The sequence below is a fragment of the Etheostoma cragini genome, chromosome 19, assembly GCF_013103735.1.
Source record: "Etheostoma cragini isolate CJK2018 chromosome 19, CSU_Ecrag_1.0, whole genome shotgun sequence".
Lineage (NCBI taxonomy): Eukaryota > Metazoa > Chordata > Actinopteri > Perciformes > Percidae > Etheostoma > Etheostoma cragini.
The window spans coordinates 3,754,094-3,771,410 of record NC_048425.1 but is presented as its reverse complement, the minus strand read 5'-3'; the positions used below and the strand labels follow the sequence as shown (position 1 = coordinate 3,771,410).

The 17,317-nt window shown below is 39.2% G+C and overlaps 1 protein-coding gene across 1 annotated transcript in view; it reads right to left on the bottom strand.

Annotated features, from left to right (window-relative positions):
* htr2cl1 (5-hydroxytryptamine (serotonin) receptor 2C, G protein-coupled-like 1) overlaps positions 1–9,086 on the bottom strand; it is a 122,382-nt gene extending 113,296 nt beyond the window's left edge. The window contains exon 1 of the mRNA XM_034857142.1: positions 8,591–9,086. The gene's annotated coding sequence lies outside the window, so the exon portion shown is untranslated. The remainder of the gene's footprint in view (positions 1–8,590) is intronic.
* Positions 9,087–17,317: the final 8,231 nt, after the last annotated feature.

Genomic DNA, 17,317 nt, shown 5'->3' with positions numbered 1-17,317 from the left:
TACAAGAGCCATGCAGGATGTAATTCGCACTTTACCTCGCACTTGCATATTATCTCAAAGGACGCTGCGGGGAGTTGTGACAGCCCAATGGGATGCCAATGTATCACCTTGGATTTCATATTGCGAAACTTCTTGGCAAGATCATTGCATGATTCTGGGCTTTTTTATTTATTTTTATATATTTTTTTACAGTGTAAAAAAGAATAATGATGTTACAGTATTTCCTTTATTGTTAAAGCTGTGGTAGGCAGTTTCTTTGGGCATTGTTAGGCCAAAGATCTGAGACCACAATGATCTTTCAGCATAATGTAATCCAAGTGTGTTGAGGAAAAACTAGAGTTCTCCTCCCTTGTCTTGGCTCTGTTTTCAAGCTTTAGAAAACCTAGGCCTTGACCATTCACAAGTCATTTCAGAGTGAGCAAGTTCCCATGGGCTGTTCTGTGCATGCATGTGGCTGTGCGACAGAGAGGGCGATGGAGAGCTGTTTAACAGGTCTCACTCTACTTCAAATTCTGGCTTTTTTTTGCCTCTTACCCACTTCAGCTTTAACCATTTTCTAGGGATTTCACGGGACCCAGTACTTCTGTACCAAGTTAGTACCAGAATTCTGAAAACGTGATGGTAATTGTTTTTCTACGGTACCGTATGTGCAATTCTTCTGGACCTGACGAGGGCATTATACCGCCTACAAGTGTTCTAGTCAGCAGCTAACTTCTGGAGAAAAAGACGAAGAATGCCCATTAGCACAGAAAAACAGAGCACCTCATCTCCATTGCTACATACGACTGCTTGACCACAGTCAGTCTCTGGCGTAAAGCGTGATTTATGCTTCTGCTTCAAATTTACGCCGTGTCTACGTACGTAGGTACGTGGAGACACCTCTCAAAAACAGTAACTACACCTTCTCTCCATAAACAACATGAAATCAAGGAGAGGGCTAACTTCTCCCTGCTCCAGATTGTTAACGGTGGTCAGAAAACACAGGGGAGACACTTTGTTTCTCTCACTATACTTCTAGAGTCGGCACACGCTCCGAAGCTTATCCCATCACTCTCTCACCCGCTCTGCTACACACTCCCCACCCACACACACAAATGCCAGCCCTGCTATTCTCTTATAGAGATCAACGCACACACCAATGCCCGAGCATAAACTTCAGGCCACTTCTGTAGGCTACAGAGAAAGCTCTGTGTGGAGCTTCAGCCGAACCGTAAATCACACTTAACGTTACATCTTCAGCAGCGGATTCCCGCCTTTACCTGGAGCTCTCAAACTGTCTGTTTCTCTCTGCTGTTGTCTGTCACAGCCTAGCATTTGCTCCGATAGCTGACATTGGCTAACTCAAGCACTTATTTTAGTGGACTTCTATGACGTTAGTTAAAGGGATATTTCACCATTGGAAAGATGAATCTTTAAATTGGGTCAGTAATGTAGCAGAAATGTGTTTTTTTTTTTTTTAGAAATTGGTGCCTTCTAGGGGAGAAAAGCCAGAAGAAGTGTTTTTGGCTCATGTGGATGAAAGACACAAAATCCAAGAATGCACTCGCTTCGCTCCACTATGTGTAGTCCACTCCTAAGCCACGCTTATTGTTTACAGATTGTTGGCAAACGCAATAGTTGAAGTATCCCTTTAAGTTAACTTTAACCAGCCCAGCACACTGGTTCACAAAGCTCCATCCGGCCATCACTAGGTATCGATAACAACTTCTAGATTTTTGGTAGTATGTGGTTCTGACAAGGCTGCTGTATATTAAGCTATCATATTCCAGAAAAAGCTGAAATGATAAAAATGAAATCTAGGTATTCTTTTATAAAAAAGAAAAGGTTTTAAAATATCAAAGGATCTGGTTCAAAAAGGACTGTAATATATTCAAGTGTCCTTTTCCAATACAGCGGGCATATAAGGTATCACGCGCCATTAAAGCTGGGGGGGGGGGGGCAGTTTTCAGCATTGCTAAAATGACCTTTGATTGGCAAAAGTCTCCTTTCACAGGCTAGATTTTTTTTTAAAGCAGGAAAAAAGCCAAGAGGAGGTGCAGCAGTCTAGTTTTCTCTCAGACCATTTGAATTACAATATGCTGAAAGTAAAAAAAAAAAAAAAAAGTTGGGATATATTTCAGTTTCTTATTCTAATAAAGCTGGCACATATGCTGTTTCTAAAGGGACGGATATATCAAAACTCTTGTTCCAGTAAGAATACAATGAATTGAAATATCTTGTTTCAGCGAAGGGTGGAATATACAGCATGATTTCCTAATAATGCTGGCTTTTGTTGAAGTACCCTGTTCTAAAAGCCTGGAATATATCAAATAATTTGCTGTAATATAAGACTGAGCTTGACCATTGATTGTGTATTTTTCGTTGAGAGAGAATGACAGAAAAAAGCCAGAATATATAATCTTGAAAAAAATATTATTATATATATAATATTATATTAAACCTGTCTGTATAATGCAATACATTTGAACAGCACCACAAAATGTTATATATTATATTATTAGTTATCTTTAACTCTCTCTAAAACAGTTTCAACAGAAACTGAACATCATAACCTCCATGAAGAAAGTATTTATTGCAGGACTGTTGAATTAGACGACATGAGTTTTAACTAGGTGTACCAAACAAACTGGCCACTGAGTCTTTTGAAGCATTTTGTTCCAAATGGGTGGAACACATCAACAGATCCTGTTCTAGTAGGGCTGGAAATAATTGAGGTATGTATGTATTTCGTTGACACTGGTTGTTGCATATACTGAATGTTTGTAGGTAATACATGTTAATTTTATTTTAATTAAAAATGATCAAAAGTTGAACTTGAAGTACAGAGTCCATTTGAGAGTTAAGTTGTACAGAAACAAACTGTCAAAAGGAAAAACAATCCCTTTTTATAAGATACAATTAAAACAAGTGATTCTTTAGATATTGTTTTCTTCTTCTTGTGGTCTACTATGCATAATATTGTTTTTTTGAAAATACATTTCATACTCTTTTTTTTTTCTTTACTTTTGAATGCCTGTTTTGACCAGTTTTCATTGAATGGCACTTACTGTTGCTCAATGCTTGAAGATGTAAAGTGTTAAAAATGCAGAGACTGGAATTTAATTTGCCTGAGGTTGGTTGCGTAGTCATTCCAGATAACTGAGTTATTTTACCACTGAAGTGTGCAAGACATGTGATAATATAAATTCAGTGCATTAACAAGTTTCACAACTGAGAATACTAAGGAATGAAGTTAATTTCCATTTAAAATGGATAAATTACGTCTTACAGTCTAGATCTAGCAGTCATCAGCATGCTGTACAAGTTTCAGAGAAACTATTTACCCCTCGCCAATTACTTATACGTTTACTTAATGGATATTTCTGATTTGTGCCATTTATTTCTCCCCGTCTGTGACATTTTTTCTTCTTTTTTGTGACTAGTCCATTCTCTGGAGTGACATTTTAAATAACCAAATGTGGTCGCTGTATATTTCAAAATGCTGTTTTGTTTTTCTTCTTCTTCCTCTTTTGTGTGTCTAATGTTCTGGTTTAATAGCATATGGGATTGTCCAATAGCTTGTGTTGGCCAGCTGCAGCCTTAACTTGGATTTAAATGTAATAGGAAAATGTGTTGCCTAAATCTATCAACATCCAAGTAAAACCCAGCGCTTAAATGATCGATGGATTCCATCCACATGTTGACTATAAAGAAGCCTCTCATGCGTTCTAATGCAGCTGTTGGTAACACACATACATACTGTTGGCTGTTGTTTAAGATGCTGAGTTGACTATTAACCAATGAAAAGTAGGCAGGCAAAAACACTGGGCTAATTACATCTGTACATAGAGAATGGAAATTGGGATTATAACTGTCTCTAATGACCATAATAAGTGGAATATGCTAATATGGAAGTTTTTCAGCTGTACCTGACTGTGTGAAAAGGTCTAATAAAACATGAGTAAATGGTGGATAAAAGGAAAACAAACAGTGAAGTAAAAAGGATCAATGAGAAAGAGAAGATCTGAATTCAGTCACGTTCAGGTTGTGATGCATGCTTTCCTCCTTTCTACTCTGATACCAAAATATTTTTCTCTGTTCCCCTACAAAAAGCAGTAGAAAACACCCTGATTTTGTATTAATTTGGAATCCTCGGATATGTTTTGCAAAATAAACCAATTTAAAACATCCACATGCCATTGAAAAGAAGATTTTTGTTATAGGGTTATATGGTGCTTCTACCAGTACTCTACCAGTGTGGTCCTGTCAAGCCCTTTGACTTGTAAGTCAAAGGGCTTGACAGGACCACACTGGATAGAAAACAAGGATGCCATTCCCCAGACACGTGGGTACAAAGCACTACAGCTATCAAATATTTAATAATAAAAAACGCACTGGGGAAAGCTCATGAAACAGAAAAAACCCTTGCAGAGCAAATAAGTGCCAACTTGGCTGTACGACAAAACAACAAATCAATGATACAGAGAGAGTGGATAAATAGATGGATGTACAGTATCTTCACAAAATCTATTAAAAAGATGCATTATACTTCCTTCCCATCCTATAAGAGTTAATTTGGCCATAACATTTGGTTAACAATCTAACATGACCGAGCCTTTATTAAAACCTTTTTGAATATTCAAATGGAAATGCCTTTGCAGTTATAAAGATGGTTGCCTGTTCCGTGGGATCGTACTGAACATCTCGTTTTGTTTGCTGTCCCGCTGTAGGGAGCTCCCCCAAGAGGTCAATCGCACCGCTAGACCATTTCAACAACAGGAAAAAGAGCTGACCCAACATCCCCGTCTTTATAATTCCTTAAATATTACTTCATCCTTCCGTCTATCCAACATGCAAATCTACTTCCAATGTAAGGTTTCACGGCTTCATACAGCAGGAAAGCAATTCTGGCTGTTTGAACATTTTTTTAATAAATCCTTATCTTTGAAATATCAGAAAGGAACAAACAAAGGAACTAATAGACAGAGGCTTTAACAGTGGTGTTTTCTGTTACACATGCCTTTTAAATGCCAGAGGGAGAGATAAAGTTATTTAGATTCACGCTGAGGGACTTTAAAGAAGAGCGTCACTTTAGTTTTTTTGGCTCATTTAGTATTCCAGTCAGTCTTTTGGAAGCAGTCGCAGCTGGAAAATCCCAATTTACACACGACACCATACCCTCACCATTATGAGAAAGATAAAATCAGACTCAAGAAGCCTCTATATTTATCTCTGTTTTCTGCATGGTGAGAGGAAGCAGCGGCAGCAGCTAGAGGAATTCATTCGCAGTTGATCAGGCTTATCTAAAGCCAACCCAACAAAGGTTGGGTTAAATCTCAGAAAGCACGAGGTACCGGACACCCGGCCGAAAAGAGTGACATCCAGAAGAACTGATGGTGGTACTGGATCAATTCCTGGAAGGGCCATGTCGTGGATATAGACTAACCAGAACCCAACGTGGATAGTTTTACGAGCATAGTGAGAGACGATCCAAAGGGGACCCAAGGAATACAAGGCTCAGTCCAAATACTGTCGACCCAAACAGACCGTAAGAGAGAAATAGTGCAACTTTCTGTTAGTGCTGGCATTATCAATTAACAAGCAACCACGGTCACATAAAAAAAAGGATCAGCAATATAATATTTGTCCTAAGAACAAACATAAATATTGATATGCTTCAAAGAGTCATTTATGAGAAAAAGTCTGATAAGCTAATGGTCTTGCACTTGATAGCATATTGTACACAAAGCTGACTGAAGTAGTTGTGTGAAGAATGAAATAAAGAGATCTTGGGAGAGAAAATGACACATATTTTACCCCTCTGCACACCTGGCCAAGCGCTGTGTGGAGGGGTGTCTGAAACTTACACTAAGCCAATCCAATCCCAATGTTGGAAGGGTGTACATATACTCGGTTCAGACACTGGTCAATGATCTGTAAAGTACTGTGAAGAATACCAATGCCTTGAAAATCAATATGAGCCCCACACCATAACCCTACCCTAATTCTAGCTGCTTCAGTCTTCCAACAGACCTTTAAAGACCACTGGACCAGGTAAACCTCCCCACAAGGTTTAAAAGTCAAAATGGTCCTCACACAAATACAAATACACAACTACACACACCCGTACCTGCAGAGAGAAATGCCCATAACAGAACACTGCAGACCACACACTTTGGTGTATGTTACCTATTCATGTTTGCAGTGATGTATGCACATGCACTCACAAGATCCACCACACAATCCCATTTCATTCCCTGAATTAATGGGCACCCCCTCAAAATCTACTTCCCTCTGGGTTTCCGGCACTCTGATCTCATCCTCTACAGTTATTGTTCTTTCCCTTTCAGTCTTTCCTATAGGTTTTTTTTTTAAAGTCAGGGATAGAGGGGAAAAAAACAGTTAGCGGCAATGTGTCAAGCCTGCTGATCCACTCTGATTAATTCCCCATCAAATGGAGGGTGTGATGTATAGATGTGGCATTTTCAAAGGCACATCCCGAGGTAAAATGGAGAATGTCCCTGCGTGTGCGACAGATACTGTAGCCACATTTACGTATACATGTCTGATCATCTGTGTCTGTCTGGCCGTCTGTGCCTGGTGTGTGTTTAAAAGTCTCATCTAATATCCCTCATGCCATGGACCTAATCATTCACCTGAAAAACAAACAGACATTATTAAACCTGCATTTATTTACCATTATCCAATTTGTGGGCATGAATTGACAGAGAGAGAATATTCATGGATAGATGTTTATGGTTGTCAATTATTTCAACTTTTAATGAATGAATGTAAGCATGATCGTAATAGAAAACTAGTGATGAATTACATGATTTGCTAAGCAGAACCCTACCTCTGCCTAAAACACACACTGTATATGCAGTGAAATAATCAGTTTAATGTTGAAAATACAAATCAATGAGTATTATCAGTATGCTTCCCAAAGAAAAGAAAAATGGTCCTGGAATTAGAGAGGGGGATGCCAAGTGGGCTTCAAACCCTCAGCAGTGCGACAGCCATGCTGAACCCACAAAACAGAGGAAAGAGAGCATCAAAACAGAGATTGAGAGAGACCATGTCTGTTTCCATCTTGAATTTTCTTTCCATTTTCATGCCAATAAAGCATGTTGAATTGGAGACTTTATTGGAACTGAGACAGCGAGAGGAAGACGTAGAGCGGGTGATAGATTGAACTGAGCTGAGAGGAAGAGAAGGAGAGAGTAATAGCATCGAGGCTATGATAAATGACAAACCTGAGTATTATCATGCATTCAAATGAGGCTTTAGGACTTGTTTACCCAACTACCTGAATACAGATGAGTTTCAATTAGGTTTTCTAAATCTGCCTCGAGTCATAACGGTTTTGGATGCGTTACATGTATCCTGATGAGCTGGGAACATAGTGATTGTTCTCCAACAATGCCTCCAAGCTGACACATGTCTGAGTTTGACATCTTACTAAAAATATTTGCACTCCAGGCAAAGCCAGGTGCTTCGGATAAAACGCCTCCACCAAATGTTGCATGTGCAGCAAATGGCACTTGTGGCTCAATTTCTAGGGTGCAACTGAAGAAATCAGTGTTATGTTGTTGAAAGGCAGAGGCGAAAGGGGGGGAAGCAGGTCCCAAAATGTCCCAAGCGCTCTAATCCTCCCTGGAGACAGGTGGATTAGCGGGACATTCATTGAATAAAAAACACGCACGCGCGCACACAAACAGCATCACACACACTCACACACCTAGATGATTTGATTCCCAGTTTAGTGCAGGTATTTGCTGTTAACCCCCCCCCAGCTTAAATGAGACGCACAAAACCTTCAGCAGAGCCACACCCTCTCTGAATGAAACCCAGCAACACACACGTTCGAAGAACTGAACACACCCTGTGATAAACCCCCAGCATTTAATAACAAGTCATTTAGTTGAGTGTTGTACCTCAAAATCGTGTTATTTACTCTTAAACCAAAGCGGCATATGTGGATGATAAGAAAAGCCCACTTGGATTTCAGCGCGGATCACCCAGAATCCTTCCTGATTGGATTGGTTTTCCTTCACAATACGAAATGTACACCACCTGGGCAGGTTTTTTTTTTTTTTGGTCAAATGTGGCGTTCCGGAAAACAAAATGAGAACATTTTAAAACTCAGAACCAGAATAAATCACTTAATAAGGGCGTTGTTGCGACGCATGTCAGACAATGTGATGCGTAAAAACGCAGCTATCGCAATCTCCGAAACAACTCAGCTGCTCCATCCACCTGTGAAGCTAACGATGCAGTACAGTCAAGTTTTCATAATTTGACACATACTGTTATATTTCTTTACCCTAATTACGCATAATGCGCATTTGCTTGTTTGCGTCATAACGTCAGTATCGGTCTTATTCTCCTTTTAAGGTCTAAAATTCGATTTCCTCAAAGTTTCATTTGATCCAGTTGAGTTCAGCCTCGTGCATTTGCTGCAGCTTTACGATCGCAAACTTTCAATCTTAAATGTCTTCACATAACTCAGAGAACGAGACCTCCATCGGCTGAACCGTGTCAAAGACGCACCAAATATTCAAATCTTTCGAGTAAATATGAGATTTGTTAAGAGACAATCAGGTTCACTCACCCGTGAAGACAACCGATTGTTCTATTCGCGTCCCTGCAGTTTGCGATGTCCCTCTTTTTGTAGCTACATCCTCCTTCACCTGTGAGCCCTGGCTATGGTATGTCCATGTCCTCTCTTCGTGCTGAATAATTCTCCGCTTCTGATTTGGGCTGTCCTCTGAGCGGAGGCATGCAGAGCCGTAAACCAGAGAAGGAAAGAGAAAGGACAGTGCGTGTAGGTTCAGTCCACCTCCAGTCTGGATTTCTTTTCAGTATGTCCCGCACACAGCGACAGAGGACCAGTGCGGACGCTCCGGACACGTTCTGCGGTCCATTTTGGTCCAGTGCGAAACGAGACGCGTCCTTCTTAAAGTTCCAGGAAAAACATTAACTGTTGGTTCATTTGTTTCCTAGGAGGCTGAAAGATTCGTCTCCTTTAAGGAAAGTTTTAACACCGAAGACCAGAGCGTGGAGGGGATGAGAGAGAAAGCGATACAGGACTCCTCACTGGAGCAGAGAGATACAGGACGGAGTCGGGGGGAGAGAGAGAGAGAGAGAGAGAGAGAGAGAGAGAGAGAGAGAGAGAGAGAGAGAGAGAGAGAGAGAGAGAGAGAGAGAGAGAGAGAGAGAGAGAGAGAGAGACTGCAGACTCCGATTCGCTTCATCGACCAAAGTTGTCTCCTCTGGTCCTACACTGTAACGCCAACAAGGTCTGAAATTCTAGCACGCTGTTGCAAATTTGGAATTACAACGCCACTATGCTGTGTGTGAAATCAAACAAGCTGCACAGTAGCCAGAGGCAATGTTTGGGCTTCTTCTTGTTATATGTGTGATGTGCTGTTGGAGAATATGGTGGAAGCTGCAGAAATGCGGCAGCAGCTTTGGTGCAACTCTGTAGTGCACAAACGTTCATTTATGTGCCTTCGATTTTTTGTTTTTATTTTCTGAATTTTCGGCTTGTACATTTTTTTATTTCACTTTAAGAAAAATACATAATGCTATTATTTGTATAGGTCTATAAGAAAGAAGGAAATTGGTTTTGGACAAGCAAACAATATCTGATGTTTAGAGGATTCAACACAACATAGTGCTTACATTAAGTACACAGACACAGAGTGTTGTATCACTTTGCAGAGACTGACACTAGCCAACAAAACTGCATCCTGCCCATTGTACAACACATCATATTAGTCGGCATCATATGTGCAGGAGTGGGTAGCCTAGACCAGAGGTGGCCAGCAATGTGCCGTGGAGAGCAAACAGGCAGCAGGGGAATGCTCTCGCCTCAGCAAGTCCTTTACTGGGAAGATGTCAGCCTGATTGGAATCAGACGGTTGGCTCTCAGCACATGGCACAAGGTTTTCCACCCACGTTATTTATTTTTCTTAGTACGTGCACTGTGTTTGGTGTTTTTTGCCCCCAACTTCTCCTTCCTGGCAACGCGGCAATGTTTACCGGTGTGTTTAGGGTCAAAGTTAGCTGCCTGGAAGGTAATGAGCAGCATCCATGTCATGACTGTTGGGTCTATTGGTTTTCTTTGACTCTAGAACACTTACTGGTAAATCATTTGCCATGTAGAAATATCACTTCTACCTAAACATATGATTTACGTGGATAACAATGTTGGACTGCTATTATTTTGAACACAACTGTAATTGGACTTTAGCAATAATTAATGTTGTCATTTACAGTTGCTTTTCCTGATGTGACTTATACAAATCCCGTCCGGAAAAAAGTCCTATAAATTGTATATATTGTATATTTTTAACTTACACCTTTACCAAGTTGGGTTGCATCGTGTGTTCCTCATAATGACTCCACACAATGTCAATCTGAGCAATCAGCCATAACACCTAAAATAACTATGTGTGGCAGGGTGTTAAAACAACAACACAGAATTGTCCTTACACAATCTAAAACCCAAATTTGTCCCCATAAGAACACACACACACACACACACACACACACACACACACAGAACTGTAATACTGTCAATTTGAATAGGAATTAGTTTCCAATCTCTTAGCTTAAAAATTAATTATGGTTTAGCAATAAATCCCTCTATTGGTACTGTACATCGCACCCACAATGAACTGTAATACTGTCAATTTGAACAGGAATTAGTCTCCCATCGCTTTAGCTTAAAAGTTATGGTTTAGCATTAAATCCCTCATTTGTACTGTACATCACACACACACACACACACAGAGTTCAGTTTAACTCTGTGCAGTGACGCATTTTACTCTCTACTCACCGCGATAAATACAGTCCAGCCCCTTAAACCCTCAGTCACGTTGCTTTGCTTTAACTGTTACTTGCATTATGTTACACACACACACGCTCACTATAAGCCTACAGTATAATGAATGCGTCAAAAGCAGGCGGTGCACTGCAGTATAACATGGTTTTGCACTAAGGCTTTGTTGTATCAGCCCTATTGCATATAATTCATAACCTTAGGTTATAGCTGTCAGATAGTGGCAAGCTTTGCTTCATTGGATTTGTCTGAGAATTGGATGCAGATAGAAATGTTGGCATCAAGTTTTACACCTCTTTGTGAGAAACACATTTTCTTGCAATACATATTTCCTCTTAAATTCTTCAGTGCAAGTTTAAGTCACAAACCTGGTTATTATGTCTGCATCTGGCAGTTTATATAGGCCTTGTTTTGTTTTTTTATTCAGGAGTTATCCCAATTTAAATAAATGTCATAGACCGAGTAATGCAATAATTAACGCAGCATTTACAAAACACATACCTTGTATTTGTCCAAAACTGTAGCCAAAATGTCTTACTGGGAAGAATAGTATCTCAAGCTTGACCTTTTTCCAGGATTCATGTCAAACACATGTTGAATAATATATCCCACTCCACTAGTTTCCTCTGGGATAAAACAGTCTCCATGTCTGTCACTTACTACTCATATTGCAGCTACTTAAAGACCAAAGCCCTGGGATATTAACGTGTACGTAAAATAGTTAATGTTGTTTTAAACCAAGTCATACAACAGAAATATATATGATCCAATGCACTGGTTTTAAACCCAGGTCCTACCGGGTCAAAGAACCGCGGCTCTTTCTCTGGGAGCTAGTGTGGATTGTAATTAATTGTTTCCACCTGCTGCCTGAGGTGTGAACCAGTTCCTGATTAATTGCAGCTGGTGACTGACTGTAGTATATTATTTTAAATGATAACCTTTACAAGATGAACAGAGATGCAGCCACCCCTGAAGTCCCATTTTATATGAAATACTGAACTTCTTCTCCAAATGGAACAGTTTAAGACATGTAGGATATTCCAGTATTATTTGGGTTTTCAAAGCATTCTTTGGACATGTATACAGCACATTTGGAATATGAATCTCAGTTGGGGGTTTTTAATCTCAGTTTGCGAGTTTACGGCTAGTTTATGGCCTCTTGCCTGTTTACGGCTTACGGTCAGCTTTGTGCATTGCTGTCGTACACACACCCACTAGGTTAGCCAACAGTTTGCCAGGCCGGGGCAAAGACGCTCCAAAAGTAAAGCCCACATTAATGGTCTGAAGGAGAAGCAGACACCTACTTTTTTATAATTATAAAAGTCTGTATGTTAACAGGTTTTGGATGTGCACAAATATCGACAACATCAACCATTTTAAGAAAGTGGTTGAAGGAATGAAAGAGGGACGCTGTGTTTGCACATTCAATTTCTATTCTGAAGCTACATATGTGGTGATTGCCAAATGATTGGAGTTGGCCATTCCTACCGAGGCTAACCTCGAAAAATACTTTTCCTAAGCACAAGTTTGTTAACTGGAAATCTTACTTGTTCCTGATTATGAGCATCCATCAAAGGTTTGGCTGGTGAGCTAGTGTGTGTAGATAGATCTAGGCTAGGCTGATGAATTTGAACTTGGAAAGCAACCTAACACAGATAACTCTGTATGAGATTGCATTTTGTTGTAGTGCAAGAGGTCTCAGCCTCACAGATAATTCCCCCCTCTGTGTGATTCCTTATCACTGTGCCTAGACGGACTAACACTGCTTAGCCATACAATCTGCAGTTTTTGGATCAAGTCAAAAACCAGTTCCGACTCTAAAGCAGCTTTGCCCTTACAACATGTTTGCATTGCTAAAATTGTAATCTACACTCTCACTTCCCCTGAGTAGATAACTTACAATTAGTGTAGTGGTTTAATAGCAGCTGGTTAATTAGATTTCCAATAGATGGGGACGAGATTATATGAAATATGCCCAGCACAACATGCAAATAGAATTAGTAGTAAGAAAGTCCTATAAAAAATGTAATTCCAAAGAATAAATGTACAGGTGGTATTTTAAGGATCTTCCTCTTTCCAGTTTGCATTTAAACAGCTTGATGTGCATGCATATTTCTCCTAATTATTAAGTATACAGCCAATAATCAATGTTGGTTTTAACTCTGCAGTCTTGCAGATTTATATGTGATATTGAGCTATGTAGATACACAATAACACAAATAACACATAGATTTTCTTTCATGAAAATCACTTTTTTCTGTTTCAACCAAATACATATCCCAATCATTGAAACTCTCTGAAAATTCAACCCATTCTCACTCCAAACTAGTAAAAACTGCTTTGGCAGATACGATGCAAAAAGCCCTCTTCAGAGCGTGTGTAGAACGCAGAGCAGCAGCTATGGGGCACCTTTGCTATGGGGCAGTATTCTGGCCTTTTTTTTTTTCCTATGCCCAACTGTACCTTTTATAAGCCCACCCACAACCTTTCCTTTCCCTAACTGCATCAAAAGTGATGCCAGTAGTCCCGACCAAGCGCGTTTCATAAAGCGTGTTTAGATAGGACACTAAAGGAGACTTTTAGCGACAATAACAACGGCAAAGACCAAGCATCCATATTCGATGCGATGGGACTGAGAATGTGTTAGAACGTTTTGTAATGTTGACTCGTCACCCAGACACATGTTCTTGGTAACCCTGGTGTGGCCTTGGCGCCAATTGATTACGTGTGTGAACTTGTTAAGGGTGACCCTGTTAAGACCACCTCTCTGATCACTCTGATTTCCCTATGGAACCCAGTCCACCTTTCCCCCTTCTGTCACTTCTCACGCTTTTTTCCTGATCGAAGGTAAGACTGGCAGTCCTGATTTATACCGAGACTATAGGGAGTCTTTTTTTCCTGTTTCTTTGACTTTATTGACCACACAATGGAAGGTCCATAGTACAGTAAAACAATAGACAATATTAACAAAAATGTAACATGACATATAAATTCATATACATTAATTATAATTAAAGGTGAGCAACTTTCACCTGTGATGTACAAACGTCTAAGTTTATTTGATTTTATTTCCTTTTTATTGGCTAAAACCAATGCCAGCTTTTATGCTTTTCATATTTTTGTATCAAAAAAAGATTTCTCCCCCCCCCCCAGAATTACATCTATCTGTTGTGTAAGTACCACTGAAAAGGCATTTAGATTTTTTGAAAGGTAAAACTCACCATTAAAGGCCAAACTAGTGGAAATATTTTGGGATAAAAGCTGTAAAAGGCAACCATAATCCCATCATGATAGGATAGGGTAAAGTCAAGGATACATTAATTGCTTTAAAAGACTGTCATTGCCATTATTTACTAATTAAATGTGTAAATGTTATTGCAAAGAAATATTAATTTGTGTGTCCTTTACTCTGAGGACCTGTAGAGGTTTTGCCATTTGAGCCCAGTTGACAGGTCTAGCCCTATTTTACTAAACCGTTAACCCAACGTTTTTTGTTTTTTTCCGGAGTTAAAAATGTTTTGTTGCATGCAGAAATTATATTTTATTTTCTCTGCAGTAGTTCATTGATTTCATAAATGTAACACAGTATAGTTTGTTTATAAATAGCACAAAGGCAAAAAAAAAGTTACATACAGTGTTATTTCATTTAAAATTTCAAAAGGGTTTTGCGGCTCCCAGTGCTTTCTTTACAGTGTGAAACGGGTCCAAATGGCTCTTTGAGTGGTAAAGGTTGCCGACCCCTGATATAGACCATTATATATAGCTGCAATCAGGCAGGCAGTGACATATAACATATAAACATACATATAAAATTGCAATTTGAGCAGTGCAAATTGATATGGTCCACTCAATATTTACAGAGGCTTTCTATTATATATGAGAGGGAGATGACCATGGTCTTACATTTTTTATATAGCGCACATTAAATATGTTAATGCCTGTATTCATTCATTCTTCCTATGTAAAATTATGACTGTGAGAAGAAGGGAACATGGTGGTAAAAGTCTAATCATTCTTACTCAAAAAATACTTTAGACATTTCTTTACTATTTTAAATGAATTCTTTTATGGAATTCTTTCATATTTATCTATATTCTAACCTCAAATTAAACTGGATCTTGTCAGGTCGCATATGGGATTCAAACGTATGATTAGCCCTATTTGGCACTCTCTCATTCATTCCGTTGGGAGTCCTGGATGCTTTCCACATCGAAATGTTCAGGAAGTGGCTCAATACGCAACTTAATTGCAAGTGGTGCAAGTTAAACAAGGGGAAGTTCTTTAAAAAGGCACATGAATACTTATTTGGTTAAGCTAAAAAAACAGCTAGATTTATTCTTTAGCTTTTGTGTTTATGCACATAAACACATCCATTTTCCATCTGTCTACTTTGTTTCCATCTATCTACATCAAACCGAATAATAACCCATCCAAACTAGACTTAGTATATAAGCCCAGGAACAATACAGTCAGTACAGTAGCTAGCCAAATGAAAACAATCGGTGCAGTCTACACTGTGCTATCCTCATGCTAGATTTAGCACCCAACAGGCTTAAATACAGTATGTTTTAAACATGTTTTTAGCCTCTTAACATGTTCAAAATGTCATACAAGTGCCAACCCATGTGCAGTTATTCCTCCCAAGTGAACACAGTGAATTTGACTGCATTAGATGTGACAGATGGGCATGTTTCGACTAGTGTGGACTTCCCCAGAAAAACTGAAAATAAACAGAGGTATAGGCTAGATTAAAACAACTTTTATGCCTTTCTGTCACATCTACTGCAGTCAAATTCGTTGTGTTCACCTGGAAGGAATCGCTGCACATAGGAAGGCACTTGTAATGACATTTTAAGCATGTTTAGAGGGTAAAAACAGGTTTAAAACGTGCCCTGTTTATGCCTGTTGGGTGCAAAATCTAGCAGGAGGATAACTCAGTGTATAACTCCTGACAGCACTACAAATCTTAAAAACAGACCGGCATTCTCCTTTAAGAGTATTTCAACCTGTTTTTAATTTACACTGTTCCGCACAATGCTCTTGGTCTCAACATCACTACTTATTGATCATACTAACAATTCGGTCCCTCCGGACTTTCATCAAGAGTGTTTTAAAATGTCTTACAATTGATCTTACATAGATAAAGCTCTGCCCATTCTGTGTGTAGAGCGGTGGGACATTTATTCTCTTGTCGGAGTGTCTCTCAATATTTAACAGTGATGATGTGTGCCATTGTTCACATTATTACCCACATACTGTATAAGAACAACAAGTTGGACACCACATACTGTAATATAGTCTATTTACAAGAATATTTAAAAGCATTCCACATCTGATTGATGAAAACATTACTCTTGCAGCTTTTATAAGTCATTCTGAGATGTGCAATGAAATACATTACTTGTATCTTGACCTGTTTTAAATTTAAACAAACCTGTCTAAAAACTGAGGTGTGTCATGGCTAGAATTAAGAAAATGAAAACCTGGTCCAGACAACACTTGAAAACTTTTGATTGCCCAGAAAATGGATCTGCCCTGATGTTTGAGAGAATGAGGTGTAGGGAGGACTCAATTGTATACTAAAGCTACTTGAGAAGGAGATTTTGTGGAGTGACAGAAGAAAGCTGCTCACAGGAAGAGGATTCTACTACCTATGGAGACATGGTTGCATCCATTTTTAGCATGAACTACATTTGTGACCGTAAAACAGATGGGTTTGAAACGTTAATGTCAAAGCAAGCCTCCATGCCAATGTTTCCACTGCTCTTTACAGTACAGACACTTCTCAAGTGCAGGTTTCCGTCCCTTTATTCACCCTTCTATTAATTTAATTAAACCACGCTCAGCACTATCAGTTAGACCAAGAGTCACTCCACAACCTTCAAAGAAACAGACCTTTTTTGATTTTTTTTTCACTACATGTTTTATAAGGAGAGTGAGCCGGAGGTAAAACCTTTTTCTATTTTTGATACCTTATTAGTAGCTTATCTGTAGACAGATGAGAGGACAGAGAGACACGGAGATGAATTTGAGCCTGTAGAGTTCAAATACAAAGCCTCCTTCCTCATGTATTAGTTCACCTACTGGGAACACCATGTGGTCTTATTCCATCTTCAGTCTGTCCGGTCCTCCTTCCTTGGGATTGATTACAGAATAAATGTATTAGTTTGCTTTAAATCGCTACTCAATCCCCCCCCCCACCCCACCCCACCTCGACTCTGAAGGCTGAATGGCCTTGACAGTCTCCATTACACCTCTACATTTTTGTCCCTTTCAATAATTGTTGATTTTTCTGTCATTTTTCTGCTTTTTTCAATCTTTTATGTAGCATTTTTAGAGTTTTTGTCACCTGTTTTCGGATTTTTTAGGATAAAAATGTTGTCAACTTTATGAAGGTTGACGTTTTGTGTCTTCTTTTTCCGTTTTATTCTTACATTTTTGGATTATTTTTTCTAGGTTTTAGTAGCTTTTTTTACTACAAAATCTCAACGC